The sequence below is a fragment of the Balaenoptera acutorostrata genome, chromosome 1 (assembly GCF_949987535.1).
Source record: "Balaenoptera acutorostrata chromosome 1, mBalAcu1.1, whole genome shotgun sequence".
In the NCBI taxonomy this organism is placed as follows: domain Eukaryota; kingdom Metazoa; phylum Chordata; class Mammalia; order Artiodactyla; family Balaenopteridae; genus Balaenoptera; species Balaenoptera acutorostrata.
This window is the reverse complement of record NC_080064.1, coordinates 79611625-79632905: the sequence shown is the minus strand read 5'-3', so window position 1 is coordinate 79632905 and position 21281 is coordinate 79611625. Positions and strand designations below refer to the sequence as shown.

The following is a 21281-nucleotide window of genomic DNA, read 5'->3' as shown; positions in this document are numbered from 1 at the left end:
CTGTCCTTCTGTTTCTGTGGAGGAACTATCTACCCCTATTTACAGCAACTCCTACATCTGTATCCTAGATCCCACCTTCTCTAATTTCCAAACCGGCATTCCTCCAGCAGCTGCCTCTTCCTCTCCTTCGTCACCCGACTTCCCCTCGCCACTGGGTCCTATCCATCAGCAAGCTGCACGCTAGGCTTTGCCCATCTTTAAAAAAACCCCTCCTTCACCCCACATCCTTCTCTGGGTTCTGTTTTACTCCTCTGTTCCCCTTTGTAGGAAAACTCCCCAAAAGAGATGTCTACACTCATTCCTACTCTCTGTAAAACCCACCTCATCAGGCTTTCATCCCCCCTTCCACTCCACCAGAATCGCCAGGCCAGCTCCCCGGCCCCGCGAGCTGGTCCTCACGCGCCAAGCATTCTTGTGCTTTAAGGCCTCGGGCCAGGATGGCCTTCTGCTTGGCTCACTCAGCCCCAGCTGTGGCCACACGGCTCCTGGCATCACTTCCTCCAGGCTTCCCTGACCTCCGCCCTCTCACACACACATCTTGACACTGCTTAGCCCTCTTCCTGGGTTTTATTTTTCTCCATAGCCCTTACTGCCCCATGACATATTCTAAATTTGTTCAGCTGTTACCCATTTCTCTCCCCTCTCACTGACTGGTTTTCTCATTATTAAGTTCTGAATATGACAGTGTGTGCAGGCTTTTATTCTCTATGACCTGGGGATATTCTGAGATGACCGAACACTTCTTGGGTTATGCAGAGCCTGATAATTCAAAGTACATAACGCGCCCTCTTTAGCAGTCTCCTTTCCGCAGGGAAACATGTCTGCAACTCTCGGACGGGTGCCTGGGAAGGCTGCTAGGAAGCACCTGACATGTGTCATCCCAACACGGTAAACAGCTATAACTCACTGCAAGTCTTCAGACATCCTGATGGGATGGGTTACACATAAACTCGCCACTTACATACACATACAAGTATGTACTGAGCGTAAAACTTGATTCAATCAGATGCTTGTCAACAATGTTTTCAAAATTATTTCATAATCCTTCAGAGGCTAAAGTTACTTGGCATAAAATTTTTATAGGCATAAAATTTCTTTTGTCCAAATCACTCAAAGCTGTGTTCAGTGTAATATATTCAAAGTAATGCTTGGGTAAAAAGATGCCATCATTTCTTCATCAATTGTCCAGGGAGGGCATAAGTAAAACGAGTACATATTGTACTTTGAAAAACTATCCCATCAAATGGTTCCGCTGTTATTTTTAACATTAGAAAGACAAGAAGAGCTATTTTGGAAATCTCACCGAAGGAAATATGCCAAAAGCTAGGAAAAACTATAGGTACATGATAATCAGCATTACAGATTATAGCATTTTGCATTGCAAACAACCTGATTTTCCAACCATAGTGATATACAGTCATACAACAGTGATGGCTCTATATTAATATGAAAAAAGGTATCTCAAATGCTCTGTATACCACAACTTTACTTTTTTAGAAACACTGAAAGGAAAGACATGGAGATGTTAAGAGTGATTGTGTGAAGGTATTTTTTTTTCTTTTCTCTAAGTTCCCCAAATTTATCATTTTGCTTTTCAAACTAAAATGTTACTAAATTTTAAAATTAAGAAAATATAGACAATTTTGACACACATGTATTAACACAGAAAAGCTCGATGGCACATGTCATTTTGTGAACTACTGGGTCTTGAGACTTGAGTCCACATCCTGTTCCAAGTCCCCACTCATTCCTAACTTCCTCGTTAAATAGTTTCAGACAGTCTTCTCTACTTGATAGTGCTGTTTTAATTTCTAGGTAGTTTAGATTTCTATAAAAGTTCAACTTAAAAATATACAACAGAAAATATACACAGAAGGCAAGAGATACCTTAAAATGTTACCTCTTTCAACAGACAGAATTATATACAAATACCTATCAATATCACTTTTTAATGAAATAGCTATTTCCTTTACTGCCCATCATGTTTCTAATTATAAAGGAATGATACACTCATTTTATAAATGCAAAGACTGAGACACAAAGTGAGCAGTTACTGTCTCACTAAAAATTCCATAGTATATCTAGAATTTTATACAAGAAGTTGCAATAATTTTGTCAAACTAACATAAATTCAACCATTTATGCAACAAATAATTTAGATGTCTCAAATGTAAGGTGCCTAGTGCTCTATAGAAATGTATAAATATGCAGTTCTAGTCCTCAAGGAGCTTATGGTCTGGAAATAATGATATGCACACCTGTCAACATCACTAGGTGACTAAAACTGGGATGCAACTCCATCTTATTTACCCATGTGTTCTTACCACCTGGCAAAGTATGTCACCATTATCAGGTGCTCAACAAATGTTGCCTGAATAGACAATTGAATGAAAAATGTCAAAAGAGATTATAAAGAGCAATAAAGGAAGAAGAAACCCACTTGGACCTGCAGGACTAGGGATAGAAATGGAGGTAGAAATGAGAAGAGGCTTACGATAGGCAGGTGAGAAGGTGAGATTAACGTTGGAAGAATTGGAGCCAGTAGTAAGAACCTGCTTTTCATTCTGTGGGACGTGGAGTGCCACTGAGTATCTTCAAACAGGGAAGTAACATGATATATATTACACTTGAAAAAATTAATCTGATCTTCTACATTTTGGATAGCAAGTGTGGAACTTGGTTCAGAGGCTATCACAATAGTCCATGCAAGGAGAGATAAGGTACTAAACCCAGGAGGCTGAGGAGGATAGAAAGGAAATAGATTCAGGGTATGTGGCTAACTGGTCAAGAGCTGCTGCTTTAAATACCATTTTCTATTTAGATTCAACTGATACTGAGTTCTTCCTATACACATATGACACCTAGACTGGAACTGTCACATACTCAAGGGGCAGTACTTTCACACCTCATGTTATGGATGAAGAGACTAAGTCTCCACAGCACACTCAGCAAGTAAGTGGTAGGAAAAACAAATCAAACCCAGGTCTCTTAACTACAGTGTTCTTCCTGGTTTATGACAAATGTTCAACCTAATGAAGATTTCTGTGTATTACAATCTGGAAGTGGAATCTACAGCTCGTCACTCCAATGCCAATATCGTTTGCCGGGAACGCTTTGCCTCTGATGGTCCTAGACATGAGTCTGGAGAGTCATTTCATTTGGATTAGATAATTTGACCCAATACACCTTTCCCATTTCTTATCCAGTTCCCTGTCCCCACACACCCCACATTCAGCTACTCAACATCTCCTCCTTCACACATCCTGAATAAATTCTCTCCTTACCCCTAAGCAATTTCCTCATCTGCAGAATGAGGGTAACAGTACCAAACCATATAGAGACATGCAAAGCACATAGAATAATGTCTCACATATAGCAGATACCAAATAAATGTTAATTAATTACACCTGCCTGCTCCAACCTTATCTGCCTTTTAAAGTTCAGTCTACATCAACTCCCTGGATTGCTCCAGGAAGAGTTAATGGCTCCGTCTTCAGTTTTTGTGATTTAAAGATTTTTCATAGTCTCATTTATGAAATTTATGTCCTGGCTAAAGTACACATGCCTATTTCTCCAACTAGAATGCAAATGCGGTGTTTCATTTATATTTCTGTCCTCGATGAGGCTAGCGTAGTGTGATGGGTATAGTCAGTCCCAAATAAATAACTGCTGAATTCACTCATGTATACTCTCATTAGTCAATCGCTAATTAATTTTAAAATAAATTTGCAGGGAAGATGATTACACAACACACATAATTAGAACAAATATATCTATCAGTGCCACATTCAGTTAGTCTCATTCACCTATGACTTAGGAAAAAAGAAATAATTCCTTGAACGTAACACTATAAATGAAGTAACATCGTGGGTTTAATGAAGAAATCTGTTTTTGTTATAATAGCTTCGAAGTATACATCGCAGCATATGATACCATCTCATCCAGTTTCCTATCCATGTCTACATCCTAACAGAATCGTCCAGACTGAGCATGTCCAAGGTCTGTTAATAGCAAGACTGCTGGCCAGCTCTAGTGCTTAACAAATGTTTCCTTATATTGAGCTTAAGTCAGTCTTCTTATAACTTCTACTCATTAATTCTAGCTCTGCAATTTATATTAATAAGGTTTCTACCCCAAGGAAATCTATAATTGGAACCACAGTTTTCTTGACTGCAAGCTGCATCCTCTCTCTACAGTTCAAACAAAAGGAGAGGAAAAACTATTGAATTTATAGCAGGAGAAAAGTTTTTATTGCTTATTTTCTTTCAGCTGAAGTGCTGAGAATGGGTGTCAATAAGCTGGAGATAAATGCACTGAAGAGCAGCAGACAAAGCCTAGCAGGTAAATGAAGTGGTCAAATACAGAGCAGTGAGGTACACAGAAGTGCACGTAAAAGAAGGGCCTGCAGTCAGACAGCCGTGCTTACTGGACAACCTAACCCCTCATGGGCTACATCCCATCAGACTTCGATACTTCCACATCTTCCCACCCTACGATGACCACAGTTTCAGGCTGTACATGGTTTCAAACTAGAGGATATTAACAGTTGAGCATTTTCTCATTCTTTCTGCTCTATGTCCGACGAGCCCATGAAAACTCTCAGCAGGTTCAATGCATCTCAGATACATTCAAACACAACCTAGAATTTGAAAATAAAAAACAAACAGAATACTATGGCCTAAAGGATGTGATCACTACTTGCATAACGAAACAGCCCCTGCCATCTGGGCGTAGCTTTCTTCTTATATTATTTGCTTATCGAGGGGTGTTGCAACATGGTCTTAAAGATCAAAAAGGCAGCCTTGGAGAGCAACCGTTGAAGCTCATAAAATCTGCTGAACACTCTTGTTCCATCCTTGGAGAACAGATCTAAGGACTAAAAAGGATTGTTACATCATTACTGTCTCATAAAACCTAAAAGTAGATTTTCAAGAGGCCACATTCATTGGCTTCTGAGAAGTTTTACAAAGTGATATTGTTTAGTCATGGCAAGTATATAGCACTGGATTATAAGTAGATAATACTGAAGATGAGAAAGGTAACAAATGATCACGCCACTTAAAAACCTATAGCGCAACACATATACATGGAATCTAAAACAAAATGGTTTTGATGAACCTAGGGGCAGGACAGGAATAAAGACGCAGATGTAGAGAATGGACTTCAGGACACGGGGAGGGGGAAGGGTAAGCTGGGACAAAGTGAGAGAGTGGCATGGACATATATACGCTACCAGATGTAAAATAGCTAGCTAGTGGGAAGCAGCTGCATAGCACAGGGAGATCAGCTCGGTGCTTTGTGACCACCCAGAGGTGTGGGATAGGGAGGGGGGGAGGGAGAGGCAAGAGGGAGGGGATATGGGGATATATGTATACGTATAGCTGACTCACTTTGTTATGCAGCAGAAACTAACACAACACTGTAAAGCAACTACACTCCAATAAAGATGTTAAAAAAAAAACCTATAGCGCTATCATTCTGAATACTTTTCTCACTTTTGGATTTCTGCTGTTATCATTTACACAAACGCAATTCCCACCTCCCAGTGTGTTCCTGCCAGCCCTGCACATGCTTCTATAAAAGGGAAGATATCAAGCTTACTCATGTTAGCAGACTCTGACACGTCTCAAGATAAAATGGAACCATACTTCCTTTCAACTATTACTAGGATTTCTTCAGCTTAGGAACAAGCACCAACACTATGAAACGTCCTGCTTCTTATTAAATATACCCAGTTTACTGGTGAAGAGTTTCTGCAAAATAATGTGGCCATCTATCAGTGTTTGCAGTGACCATCAGTAAAACTCAGACAATACCATGTCACATATGTCACATGCTCGGTCACATGCTGGACCCAACTGGGTTAATTGTAGTGAAACTACATGGAAGGCTATGAAGTATAGCTAGTCTCCAAGTTAGGAACAGACTACACTAGCCAGATTAATGTCATGTTATCCTGGAACTCAAAATCCACTTTCCTTAAAAGAAAAAAAAAAAAAAAGGAGAGGGGGTAAATAATAAGAATTACTTTCCTAGACTTAGCTATAAAAAATTTAAGAAATAATGGTAAGAGCAGTAAACACTTATAATGTTTTTACTATATACAAGGCACTGTTTAAGCACTTCACAACAATCTTATAAGGTAGGTACTATCACTCTCCATTTACAAATGATGAAACTGAGGCAGAGAGAAGCTAAGTAACTTGACCAAGGTCAAAAAGCTGGTAAGTGGCAGAGGGGAATCCTAACACAGGTAATCCTAACACAGGTAATGCTTACAAATCACAATGGGATAAAATGAACAGTTCTTCTAAAATGCAGTCGTTCTGCATGTTCCTTTCTCCAGGGTCCCTCTTGCCAGGGGCCTGAAGTAAACACTTGTCAGTATCTAAGACATCCCACAGCCAACTCCAGTCTGAAACCTTTGCACTGGTCCTGCACAACCTGTTACAGTAGCCATTAGCCAAACATGGCTACTTAAATTTAATTTTTGAAATTAAATTAAAACTAAATAAAATGAAAATTTCCGTTACTTGATCACACGACCCACTCTTCAAGTTCCAGTGGCGACCCTACTGGAAAGTAGATAAAATATTTCTATCTTTCTAGGAAGTTCTACTGGATATTGGGCTGCCTGACACACTTTTTCCATAAAGGGCCAAACAGTAAATATTTTAGGCTTTGCAGGCGGTATGGTCTTTGTAGCAATTACTCAACTCCACCAGTGTAGTGCAAAGCAGTCACAGACAAAACATAAACAAATAAACATGGCTATGTTTCCAAAAAGTAGGCAGCTGTCCCACTGGCCACGGTTTACCAACCCTCATTCTAGATGACTAGAGTTTCCATGTATATTTCCCCCTAGTTTTGGATCTGCAACTTCTCTTCCTTAACCAGTGGAAAAGAGAATTGTAGCAGGAGTATAGACTCTCCCTGTGCTCTCTGTGGAGAGAAACATGCGCCACGTAACTCTCTCATTTCATCTCTTTCCCCTCACAAGGTGCAAGTGCACATACTCCAACCTAAAAGTTCTTAAGAAGCTGAAAATCAGATGGGGGGGCCCCATCCGCAAAGGTTGACTTAGTAGGTTTAAGGTGGAGCCCAGAAACCGGCACGTTAAATGAGCCTCCACGGTTGTTTTAATCTTGGTGGTCTGTGGACCACAGTATGAAAAACACTGCTAGCCTTTCAAACACTAGGTGGGAGAAGGGAATGAAGAGTTAGCTAGTAAATTCCCCTCTAGTAGGTGTAATCCCAAACCACAGAGAGAAAGCTATCACTTAACCCCAGCAGTTCCCAGAAATGTCCAAGAGTCACTTGAGCAGATTAGAGGGCAAAGGAGGCCTCAAATGGCTCCAGCAGGAAAGAGCTCAGGGTAGAAGGAGGCCTGGGGAAGACAGGTATCTGCCTGGCTTGGAAGGCAGGGGACAAAGAAGCTTTTCAAAAGGACCTCAGGAACCGACATGCCCCACCACACTCCCAGCCGGTGGAGACCCATGTCCTGTCTGGTGTTCCTGGAGCCCAGAGGCAACGCAAGGAATCTTCAAGAGCCTATCTTTCTTTATCTTTTCTTCCTTTATAAATGGATTCATCCACTATTAGCTGTGACCATGCACAAGTTCCTCAACATCTTGGTGCCTCAGTTTCCTCACAAAATGAAACAAAGCGTACAAAGGGTTCTTGTGAAAATCAAATGAATTAACATGTGCAAAGCAATCAGAACACTGCTTGGCACAGAGCAAGTGCTTTGTAAGTGCTTGTGAAAGAAATAAAAATGTCATTTAACGTTTAATAATCACTTCCTATGTGTCAGGTATAGTGTTAGATGTAAAGATACAAAAATAAAGAGCACCTCAGAGGAGACGGACGTGAAAACGTTGTCTGACGCCACGTTTCTACGGCACACAGTGCTGTGCGCACTTAAAAGATAAAGTCCTACAGCTCCGCCGCACTGCTGTACGTATAGTTCATATACCACACCGTGCCCCTTGGTTAAGATGGCAAATTCATGTTACGTGCTTTTTACCACAATAGTAAAAACATCACAAGTGAATATGAAGGAGAGGATGTGAGGAGACAGGGGAAAGGAAGTTGACTGCGGTAGTCTGGGATTGGACAGAAGCAGGAGGGATGCACTGGGGATGTAACGGAAGACCCAGTTTCTAAGTGGAAGACTGGATTCCATGCACTGGGGATGGAGCCCAGAGACGCGCCGAGGAGTTGGGCCAGTGATCTGAGATGGTGTTTATCGTGCATTATTAAACCTCCAGCAACTGTGAAAAAAAAACACCGAAACCCCCCCAAAAGATGAAAAACAATTTAATATCATTTATCGTGACATATGATATATATATAAAACTATAACTATAGTTAATAATACACTATTGCATGTTTGAAACTTGCTGAGAAAATATCTTAAAAGTTCTCATCATAAGAAAGAAGACTGTAACTACGTGTGGTGATGTTAACTAGACTTGAGGTGATCATTTTGAATATATACAAATATTGAATCATTATGTTTCATAGCTGAAACTAATATAATGTTATATGTCAACTATATCTCAATATAAAAAATATTATCAATCAGAAAATCGGAGCCCTCCCATTTTTCTTCCAGGATAAAACGATTTCAGAAATACTCTTTAGTATTGGCTTTCACTGCAGATTTACGTGGTTGGAATGTTTTGTGATATATGATAGTATCTTCCTAGAAATGAGAATTTGTCATCTTCCTGAAAAATAAAAATCTTATTACTATTCTAACCAACCAACCAACCAACCAACCAACCATAACAACAAAAACCTAAATGTCAAGAGTGTGTCCGGAGGCCCAGAAGGCCCCAGGCCACCTGCCCACCTGCCTGCACCTCCTCTGAACTGTGTCCTCTCTCTGCCCCATAGTTCACTCGGCTCAGCCAGGGTGCCCTTCTCCAACCACACAGCTGCTATGCGGCATCTACGTCTGTGTTTCCTCTAAGCAGAATGTTCCTGATATCCCACCCTCCAGGTCTCTGCTCAAGTGTCACCTCATCAGAAAGGCCCTCCGTGACCACGAACACCACCTTCTCCCACTGCTCTGTTTTCTTATCATGCCTGATTTCTCTTATTAGCACTTATTACAGGAGAGCTAATAGATTTCCACAGAATGTCTATTTATTAGCCCCATTTACTCTATGGTTTCTGGGAGGATCAGGGCTTTGTTATACTCACTACTTTTCTCCAGCTCCCAAAACAGTGTGTGGTGTTCAGCAAATGATCAAAAACTCTTTATGACATGAAATAATAAGAATATGAAGAACACATAATGGACCCTTATCATATTATGGTATTTTTGTAAAAGCCAGGTAGTCAAATGTTTTGAAGCCTCTCACTTTTAATCACAAGCATATTTTAAAACTTATAGTCTAGTAAACTCCTCCCACATTAAACAAATTAAATAGCGATATCTAACTGTCAAAAGGACGTTTGAATTTTGAATCAAATCCAAAAGATTCTACCTGGTTACTTAACGTATAAAGTAACATTGGTTTATAGCTTCATTTAGGTATTTTGTTTAACTTCATAATGATCAGACGGGATAAAGATGGGATAGATATTTCCCCCACTTGATAATGGGAAAATAGCCAAGAGAAGTTGCCTTGTTACGCACACCCAGATCAGCAACAGAGCTGGAAACAGAGACACCTTTTCCTTCTCACAGACTCTCCTGAGTCATTAGGACCAAATGATTCAAATTCCACTTATGAGATAACCCTATCATGGAAACTACTGAAATGACAGTCATGGCAAAGTCTTAGTAGAACCAAGAATTAAATGGATATATGAATAAACACCCTCATTAACCAATGCAGCCTGCCTCCTCTTCTACCAACCTCTGAACATCTTCAGCCTATTTCTTAAGGCATTATCCTTACGTTTATCTATGAACATCATAGATACTCTAAATGCCACCTTTTGGCTATAAGTCATATTAAACATCTACATTCAGATTACTGCATACTTCATCACTACTAGACGATACTGACATCCCATGTCAGTACATGCTGAATGGAGAGGAGGCCGGGTCTGCAAATGAATGGTAACATGTAGACATATGGCCCCAGTCCTGGGCAAGGATGTTTTTCCAGGTGATAAAGTCATTGCAGTGTAACAATAACCCTCATTACTCCTGACCTGAGGCACATCCAAGTACAACACCTCTTCTCAATAAACAACAGCAAAAAAAGAGTTTCGTACTTCTGAAGGAACAATGAAGGAAAACAGATTTATCGCTTAGGGGGCAGATGGTCCAATTCCATCTTGTTACAGATGAGAAAACTGAGACCCAAATAAGTTAAAAGATTTGTCTAAAGCCGTACAGCTAGTTTTTGAAAGAGCCACAGCTAGAACCCTAGCCTCTTGCCTCCCAGTCCAGAGTTCTACATTACAAGCTTGATAATCCATACAAATTGGACTTTTTCCTCCTAGTTTTTCCCTTTAATGATCTTTTAGGTTTTTTTTTTTTTTTTTTTTTTTTTTTAATTTTACTTATTTATTTATGGCTGTGTTGGGTCTTCGTTTCTGTGCGAGGGCTTTCTCTAGTTGCGGCAAGTGGGGGCCACTCTTCATCGCGGTGCGCGGGCCTCTCACTATCGCGGCCTCTCTTGTTGCGGAGCACAGGCTCCAGACGCGCAGGCTCAGTAATTGTGGCTCACGGGCCCAGTTGCTCCGCGGCACGTGGGATCCTCCCAGACCAGGACTCGAACCCGCGTCCCCTGCATTGGCAGGCAGACTCTCAACCACTGCGCCACCAGGGAAGCCCGATCTTTTAGGTTTTGAGCAGAGGAAAATTAGTCATGAAACAAAGTGCCCTCAGACTGTTTGATCATTAAGTGCCCCATAAATATTTGAGTCAAGTGAACCAAATCTGGATATGACTTATCCCCACAAGATGCAGAATGTTTAATACTTAATTTAAGGCCATCCCATTTGTGATTTTTGGTTTCCATAGTGATAAATAACATTTACTGCTACATGTGGCCTAGCTTACATCTATGAACAAGCACTTCCTGATGAATGGCAACTCCCACAAGATATAATTTCCCAGATATTTTAGACAGCTGATGAAGGAAAAACATTCCCCATAGAAAAGATTAATAACTGATTGGGTCATTCAGCATTGAAAGGTGCTCTAAGTTTGCTATGATACAGCTGATACTCTGCCCTTATAAATTGGTTTCAGGAACATAAGGGTAAACATTTGGGCTTTATTAGCAAACTTAACAGAGAGGACTATAAAATTTAGAATTGTAAGAACCACACCATAAATTTGATTCAATAGTTTTCAATCCTACACAACGACAAAGATGTATTTCTATTTTAACTCTTCAATCATGAGTTTCAGTCTTACAGAGGACCCTGTGACACGCCCGTTCTACTATAACCAGCATATGTGGAACATAACAATGCTGTTAGTCCATTCTGGATATGAACATGGGAGTGACGCACAAAGGAAAAGCCACGGAAAGAAGCCATGAGCTTCAATCACCACCTAGTCCTTCACTGCCTTCAGCTGCCTTTTATGAGGGGTCGTTCTGTAAGAAGCAAGCTTATCAAAAATGTTCCAGGTGTTAGGTCATTAAAAATATAAGAAGAAAATAAAAAGGGTATATATGTAATTACACTTGCAGAAATATTTTTGTTCTCCTAGCATCATCTTCTCAGAAGGCTGTGATATAGAAACTGATTTTCATTTCTTATTTTTCAACTTTGTGTTGACAGCTTTGAGGGGTTGTTGAGTTAGAGGGAAGGGGTCAAATATTTTTCAAAGAGGACAGCAGGTTGAATTAGTATCTTGATGTTCCCTGGGTCTCTATGATCTCTCCCCTGTGCGATTACAGAAGCCTGTACACACTGTTTCTAAGAACATTTCAACAAAATTGCCTTTGGTGAGAACAAGACAACTGTTCACAGTATGGACAGAATAAGTAAATCTTCTGCACTAGAAGCCTGGTTTTAATATGGCTTAAAAAACCATCTTTATTCATCTCAGGTCACAAACTATTCCCACCTAAAATTCCCAAGATTCTATCCCAATTTCAACCCTACACTAATCCTCTCCCAACCTGTGGAAATTAAATACAGATACTGTTCAGTTTCTCCAAAGGACAGCAAAGAGGTCCTTCAACATCAATTGGATATATTTCTCACAATATGGCCATCCTTATGGAAATTCTCTTGGAAATGTGGAATGAAGAAACCAAAGCTGGGAAAAGGAGAACAGACTGCTAGGGTGTTTGGTACAGAATACGACTGGGTTGATTCATGTCTTGCCTCTTCTGTAACAAACAACTGAACAAAGTTCTGGTCACTACAGTAGAAGGACCCCCATAAAGAATAGAGAGGGCTTCCCTGGTGGCACAGTGGTTGAGAATCTGCCTGCCAATGCAGGGCACATGGGTTCGAGCCCTGGTCTGGGAAGATCCCACATGCTACGGAGCGACTAGGCCCGTGAGCCACAATTGCTGAGCCTGCGCGTCTGGAGCCTGTGCTCCGCAACAGGAGAGGCCGCGATAGTGAGAGGCCCGCGCACCGCGATGAAGAGTGGCCCACACTTCCCGCAACTGGAGAAAGCCCTCGCACAGAAACGAAGACCCAACACAGTCATAAATAAATAAATAAATAAATAAATAAAATTAAAAAAAAAAAAAAAAGAATAGAGAAAGGTGACTAACTGCCTCTGGGCAGTTTCAGACTTCATGTCTTGGCAATGAGTGATTTGGCCTGGAAGGGATATGCAACATCTCTGAAAGCAGCTAACAGAATGCTCTCTATGTTCTGCTTCCAGATAATAAGCCGTCCATCGTGCACTCTGGGCAACTCCATTCAACCAGTGCTTACCATGAAAGTACCATATAGTTAGCATCATACTGGCTGCTGTCAGTGGTAACTTACATTTCAACTAGCGTACCTGTCGCAAAACAACTTTCATTTAAATTGAAGACAATATATTCTCAGGAAAGTGATTAAGTACAGACCTAAGCCATATCCTAATTTATAAAATATAAATTTTAAATTCTACAAGAGATTGCCAGGTACTAAGGAAGAGATCATTCAAGGAACTGAGCTATACTAGGTAAACAGAGGTATAATGGCCCCAAAGCCAAAAGAAGGTAAAAGCTACAGATGCCCAAAAGCAAAACTGGAGAAATATGAGATAGCACCTGAAAGCAATAAGCAAAAAAAAAAAAAAAAAAAAAAAGTATAACAAACACCTCATAATAGTTTTCAGCAGAGTTTTACTTCAGAAAAGAGCCACTGAAGTTATCGAAATAAATCTGTCCACCATCCATACCAAACCACAGGTAACCAGATATTATGGGTCATCAACATGTTCCAACTGCAAATCACCAGAAAGTTTTAAAATGAAGTCAACTGACATAAATCATTAACTCTCAAGATGATAGTTAAAGTATCTTGTTAGTATTCCTGTAAGTAGCAGAAAGAAATGAGTGTTAATGAAAAACTGGAACTCCAGTGCTATCAGAGACCTAGAGATAATTATGCCCTATGTAAATTAATGTAAATGCAAATAGTCTAAGAACTCTAAGCTTTGAATTCTATTCATATATATTTTAAGTCTAAGTGTAAACATATTTTTTAGAGGAGTAGTTTAAGAGGATCTCCCCTGAATATCTTAGCCCCCAAAGACAGTTAGGTACAGGCACTTAGAAGAAAAGTGTGTTTCTGTGTGTTTTTAATTAATCATTAATGAGGCTCTAAATACCAATTTAACCTTAGGTAATCATCTACTCACTTTCTTTAACAAAGTACAAAATAGAAACTTTGTTACACTGTATCACCCATGAAACTGTGACATTTAACCCTAGATATACATAAGATAATTTGACTCTGTAAACATAAAACAGCTGCAAGAGAAGACGGAAGATATTCATCATACTAAATGCTTGGGGTCTGTACCTTCTTGCAGGAGCGAAAAAAAAAACTTTTCTTCACTAGCATTTTATCTGTAAATAGCTTACATAACTTTGCAACCTTGAGGCACTAAACACGGGAAGCAACTTCATCATCTATCACTACAATGCAATATTACTATATATCTCAGAAACAGATTTTGAAGTAGAATTATTAAAGTTCAATTTTATGCCTAAATTGAAGGTACGAGTCTAAATTTAATTGTTCCAAGAATAACACACCGTGACTACCACTGGTTCACTCAAAACTGATCTAACTGAACAAATATTCATAAGGCTGAACTGGGAGGGGTACCTCGTTCCACCCTGTCACTGCTCCCTACAGGGTCTGTTTCCCTTAAACTAAAGCTTTATCTTGAGGAATCCTGTAGCTAAGGAAGGGATGGATGTTGGGACCTACAACTGGGAAAACACCTTCATTATCAGATTGAATTCCTCTGGGGAGGAGCAGAGTCTAAAATGTCTCTCATCAGCTCAGAAAAAAAAAATGCTGTTTCTTCAGTTTCCCTTCTAAATACTCCAACTTAAAAGAAAAATTTTGCAAAAACATAGGAAAACTTTTGTAAAAGCACTAACAGTTAACGAAATGCTTTTCTTGCCTTAAACGACTACCTGATACCAGGAGAAATGTTAATGTTCATCAGTTTTCTAGAAAAACTAAAAGGCAGGCAAACACAATTGAACTTTTTATCTTCTAATTAAGTTGACTAAAGTACCCAAGATCAAGAGAACCCCAAAGGTTCTCAGACCATCAAGGGTGGGGCCTTGAACCTAAGTCTACCACTGGCTTGGATATTCCTTATCTCTCACCCAATCCTACAACTCTGCATCAATATGGCACCTTGCCCATGTATCCTAAGCTAGAATTCTTGAAGTCCTCTGTCTCTCAACTCTTGCATCCCCAAGGTTACCGAGTCCTAATGGTTTCACCTTAGAAATCTTTCACATTGGTCCTCTCTTCCCCACTGCCAAATCTAAGCTTTAATCCGAACTCCCTGCCACCCATCTCCACCTACTCCAGCCTATAATCCACAATGCCACCAGTTACATTTCTTTAGAAAAGAAAAAGAACATCTGATCGTTACCCTCCCAGGTTAAAATCCCCTGCTGGTTCTAGGATCAAGTCCAAACTTCCTAAGTGCGCACAAAACTGCCATACCTGCTTCAGGTGCTGCCCTGGCCACACCCCCTGTGAGGTTCCTGCCACACTCAACTGCACCTGCAGTGAGCAGGCCAGGGGAGCAATGACAAAATCTCCATCCAAATAAAATGGCATCAGTATGTACATAAAATTCTCGTTCTACATCTTCCCAATTCCTGCTGCAAAGACTCAGTGGGGTAAGGAAGACTTTTCTGTACTGAGTTCAGTGGTTGAGAGCATTGGCTAGAAGTCTAGAATCCTCTTGGCCTGTCTCTTTAGGGCTGGTGTGATACTGGGCAAGTTCTTTAATGATGCTGAGCCTAAATTTCTTTGTCTATAATATGGGAATAAGAGTGGGACAGACCTCATTCACGTGCTGTGTCAATTAAATGGCACAATGACATTATGTGGTTTTAGCACAGTGCCTGGCATATCCTGGAAACTCAACAATTAGCTCTTTATTACTGCAAGAACTGATTTGCCTTATGTAAGGGGGGAAATAAAGTGAGATATATTGACATAAATAAACATCATTGGCATCACTGAATTCATAAATGCCTTTCATGTGTGTGTGGTGGTAGTCATGGGAGATATTAGGCACATATTTTTGAAGGAATCTGTGCAATCTGAGGAGGTCTGGTAGCATTTATGAATTTAATCTACGGATGCTTTACTTCACAGCCCCATTTTATATAATGTAAAGCTTCTAATTCTCATATCTTATGATTCTAAACTCTTGGTTTGTCTGCTACACTCAAGGATACATCTTCTCCGAAACAAATAATAAATAATTTGTGCCAAACACCAAACAAGATACTGGGGAATATAAAGATGACTACTGTATTTTCCCACCATTTGAAGGCCATTCTTTGGCTTGGTTGTGTTGGTAGCTTAGCACTTTGAAAGGGAATCTCTTACACTTGGGCCCATTTTTTCCACCTTTTCTTCCTTCCTTTGCTTATTATGGACAAGGACTCCGTATGTAGGTCCCTGAAAATGTGAGTGTTCAACTGCTTCTACTTAAATTCTGACCTTCCAATAGTCAGTCCACAATGAGGGCAGTTATCTTCTCTCAATCTTCCAATCCCCAAAAGTGTACTTCCTTCTTAAATTGTAACCCCAGGAGTCTAGGAAAACTTTTAAGAAAAAAAAATTTGTTTAACTAAATGTCTTCACATGAAAAGATGTTCTACATCATTAATCATAGGAGAAATGTAAATAAAGATCACAATGAGATACCACTTCACACAGACTAAGATGGCTATAATCAAAGAGACAGAAAATAATAAGTGTTGGCCAGAATGTGGAGAAGTTGAATCTTTATATGTTGCTGATGGAAATGTAAAATGGTGCAGTCACTTTGGAAAACAGTTGGGCAGTTACTCAAAATGTTATAGAATTACCATATGACCCATCGATTCTGCTCCTAGGTATACACCAAGAAAAATGAAAAGGTATGTCCACACAAAAACTTGTACACAAATATTCATAACATTATATACAACAGCCCCAAAGTGGAAAACAATGCAAATGTCCATCAACAAATGAGAATGGATAAATAAAATGAAGTATATCTAGTTTCAGTTTTGTAAGATGAAAAAGTTCTGGGTATCTGTTTCACAACAATGTGAAACAATCTGTTTCACAACAATATAACACCACCGAACAATACACTTAAAATTTGTTGGCGTATCTATTCAATGGAATATTTGGCAAAAAAAAAGAAATGAAATACTGACACATTACAACACGGCTGACCTTTAAAACATTATGCTTAGTGAAAGAAGCCAGTCATGAAGGACCTCATATTATATAATACTATTTAAATGTCCAGAACAGGCAAAACTACAGAGACAGAAAGTAGACTGGTAGTTGCCAGGGGCTAGGGGGATTGGGGAGAATGGGAATCACTTGTAATGGATACAGGGTTTCTTTTGGGGTGATGAAATATTCTAACATTGATTGTGGTGATGGTTTGCTCAACTCTGTGAATGTACTTAACACCACTGAATAGTACGCTTTCATTGGGCCAAATATATGTATATGAATGTTATCTCAGTAAAGCTATTAAAATTATACATGCAAAAAAAGTAAGTGACTTCTAGGTCCTTAGGCTAAAGCCATGATGTAATAAAACCGCTACAATGTTGGGGTCTATATCAGCAAAATTTGCACCAATTTTTCCTTTTAATGTTAAGTGTAAGGATCTGATATATTTGAAATCCTCATTGCCTTCCCTACCCCCTCTGCTATGTTCTTACTATACTCTCTCCTCAACAGGTGCTCCATGCTCCTGAGGGATAGGGCTTCAGAGTTACCTAGGGGACCACAAATAGCCAGAAAGAGACTCCAACAGAGAGCCTCTAAGGCCTTAGAGAGACCAGAAAACAAGGCTTCTCCATCCTCTCACCAAAAAGGGGCTTGGTAAGATGCAGGGACAGGCTAGCAGGCTAGAGAGAGGTAGAGAAGCAAGGGAATGACCCACATAAACCAGAACATCTCCATAAACACAATGATCTGGCTATGGTTTGTACATGGTCTGCTGTGAACGCTATAAGCAAATATTCTCAAATGGGGGTCTCAGGATCTCTAGAGACCCACAGATACACTCAAGAATCTGTGACTTCTCCAAAATAATCTTTCAGTCCTGTGTTTTCATTTCAGTGTTCATCTGAAAGAAACTGATACAATTTCACACTGGATCATCTGAACCAACCCTTTACCAACACAGTGCCCAGGTATGCATTTATGATTACAGTGGCACGGAGTGATCCTTATCAGCAACGCTGACAGAGTGCAGGCAGGCACACACATGACAATGATAAAGGTCAGTTTAAGACACTTATTGATCATCGAGTTAAGACTTTGATTTCATGACACCATGGAATGACAGGCAGTGGAGTACTGTACTATATTAATTGCTACAGGCTAATAAGGAAAGGACAGAGGCAGACTGGACACATAATTGATGAAGTCATACCAAATGAAGGTCAAATGACATTAAGGCATTCATAATAATGTCTTCACAATTGCATGAAGGTATTATGACAAAGGTTTTGTTTTAGTGGTTCAAAAATTTACAAAGCAGAGGCAATGATAAGAAAAGGAGTTTTGTTCAAGTTGTTTTCAAAACAGTGTAAATGAGTCATTTCTACTATCTATTGACTTCCTTCAGCAGTCTGACACTTGGCTGTATGCTGAAACTGTACAAATTTTCCACATCTGTAAGAACTAAAATTCACAAACATTATATTCCTGTTTCTGATTCCAGCAATCATTGAATTAGATGTATGCTTGATGCTGATTTCAGTAACTCTGGAATGCTAGCCTTATCTTTGAACGTACAAGACACGGACTGCACTAGCAAGGAAACTGGAAATCATTAAAATTGTAACTCAAGGACTGCTCACTGGCACAGCTGCTATCTGACGGTCCTGAGATGATAGCAAGCAAGGCCTTCAAGTCCATAATGTGCTTCTGAATAACATATTTATTGCCAACAGGTATTTTTTGCACTACTATTATCAAAATCAAAAGACTCTTATGCATTAAGTATATATTAGGACCCGAGGCAACAACTTTATAGTAATTTTTAAAAATCGACGTAGGTGATTTAGTCTCAGCAAAAAATGCATTCATCATGTTTAATTTAAATTTTAATGGTTTAAAATATTGTTTGCATTTATTGGTGATTTTTAAAATGTTTTAATAGTGGTATAAAAGCTATAAGCATAAGGAGTATATATTTTACTTCATGTTTGTACATATTTAGTACAATTAAGCTAAGCTAATTTAAGTCAACGGAAGGAGTTGGCTGAAATGCATGTGTGGGCTGTTTGACAAACGCTACTATAAGTAATAATATGGGGGTGATTTGGAACATGTTCATTCATTCAAAAAACATTCAAGATCCTACTGTGTGCTAGGTACTAGGATACAGTGTGGAACAAGACAGACATGTCTATGCCTTCAGGGGGCTTAGAATCTATTAGAAGAGGCACACGAATGTAACAAGTGAAATGCCGGAGAGGTAGAAAGTACCACAGAAACAAATGGCAAGGGGACTTCATTTAGTTCAGGGGGTAAAAAGGACTCCCTGAAGAATATGACATTTAAGTTAAGAAAAAAGGGAAGAAACAGGAGTTAGCTAGACAAAAGTGAAGCAGCAGAGGAGGAAAGAGCATTCTTGACATCAGACACACCCTGAAGGCTTGTCGTCATGAAAGCATAGCAGATGAGAGGAACAGAAAGAAGTTCTGTGAGGCTGTAAGGGGAGTGTGAGTCTGGAGTATGCTGGGAGGTGAGGCAGGGCAGTAGCTGTAGATTCCAGATAGAGGCAGGGACTTCCTCTTGCAAGGTCTTGAAGACTCCTTCTGGGGTCTGGCTTTTAACTCCTTAGGCAGGAGTTCTGAGGGCAATGAGAAGTCACTGGAGGGTTTTACACAGGTCACTGACATTGAGCTTTGTTTTGCAAAAACCCCTCAACTTCAGCGTGTACAGAGCATTGGAGGTCAAGGTCAGAGAGGGCAGCTGGAGGCCGCTTCAGCAGGCCAGGCGAGACAGGACGGTGGCCTCACAGGAGTTCTGCACTGCCGCAGCACACTGGAGAGTTTTAAGACATAATGGATAAAATGTAAGAATTTAAGTTTAAGATAGAATTGAGACAACTTGGCAACTCACTGCAGGTTGGAGTTAAATGAGAAGGCTATATTATGGAACATGGCCAAGTGGGAATGGTGGATGGTGTCTTTCACCAGAAGGAGGAAGAATTGCAAATCCTTGTAAGTTGAGGACCACCTGCATTCAAAGGCTGCTTTGTACAAGCTGTTTGAAAAAGTATTTTTGTTTTTCTTGCAATTTCATACCTCTGCATCTATTATGAATAGTTTAAAAAAATACTACTGACTTGCATAATCACTCACACCCAGAGGCGGCAATATTCAAAACAAGCCTGTGTTCTTTTTGGAAAGTCTTGGTTCAAAGACAAAAATCTGAGAACAGACACATCTGTTGATCCTGACTATTGACACGGTGCTTCAATGCAAACCCAAGCACTACTTAAGACCTTTCTTTGATGGGACAATAGGCAACACAGGTACTTAGGTTTAAGAGGCTCCCACTCTGCACTTCATGCCTTAGAAACATGGATTTATATATCAACAGAACTGGGAATTCAAGTTCAAGTGACCAATGCACCTGGCAGAATTTAACCCAGCATTAAACCTCTCCATGCAAATTCACAATTTGCTAAGAACAAACAACTCTGGGAAAAGTTTTCCCATGACCCACACCCTCATGAACATTTTTAATATTTCAAAAATGCTTAGAAACTGGAACAAAGCAATTTAAAAATCTCAAAGGGTCAGAGCAACTGGAGTCAGCTTAAGAATGCATTATACATGAAAGACACCAAGGCTCTATAAACAGGGCATCTTCTTCACACCAAAGCACAAGAAAACAAAGGAAGAACTAAACTAACACAGACCACAGAAAATATCACATGAAAGGAAATTCATGTCTGGCACAGCCTAGAAGAGAAAAATCTCAAATAAACAGGCTTGGCTTCTGTGGGCTCCCTAAAAGCAAGGAGTAGAAAGAGGAGAATCATTTTTAGTATCATGAAAGTGAGAGACAGACCTTTATTAATGTGCCAGTTTATTAGGATTACTAAGGAAGCAAATAGAAGCAGAGGGTCTCGGGCCACTCTCCCTTGCCTCTGTCTCCCCACAACTTGGCCCATTATCTATTCACGGCACTGCACAATCTACCTTCTGGGTCTGCCTCTACTTCTTTCCCCAGGGGCCACAGATGGCAAGACCGTTGACATGGGTGATCATTTATTTACACTCTGATTTCACTCTTATTATGTGTCAGGCACTATTCTAATGCCTCACAAATAAAAACCCACTTAATCCTAACTACTGCACGAGGCAGGCACTATGACTATTCTTGTTTTATGCACAGGGAACTGAGGCATGGACATTTCGGCTATAAAATTTGCCCCAAGTCAAACAGTGCTAGCAAGTGATACAGCTGAGATTTGAACCCACTTTTAATCATCAGAGCTATAAAGGATATTTTAATTTTCTCCATTATTTCTTATATTTTCATACTTTCTTACAATGAGGATTTACTACTTTTATAATAATGAAAAACTAAAAGACCAC

The 21281-nt window shown here is 39.8% G+C and overlaps 1 protein-coding gene across 9 annotated transcripts in view; it reads right to left on the bottom strand.

Annotated features, from left to right (window-relative positions):
• Positions 1–21281, bottom strand: part of LRRC8D (leucine rich repeat containing 8 VRAC subunit D) — a 103945-nt gene that overhangs the window by 42956 nt on the left and 39708 nt on the right. The window contains exon 3 of one of the 9 annotated variants that reach the window (XR_009008547.1): positions 18507–19716. The exons of the other annotated variants lie outside the window; for them this stretch is intronic. The gene's annotated coding sequence lies outside the window, so the exon portion shown is untranslated. Of the gene's footprint in view, positions 1–18506; positions 19717–21281 lie in introns of those variants that run through there. 9 annotated transcript variants of the gene reach the window in all.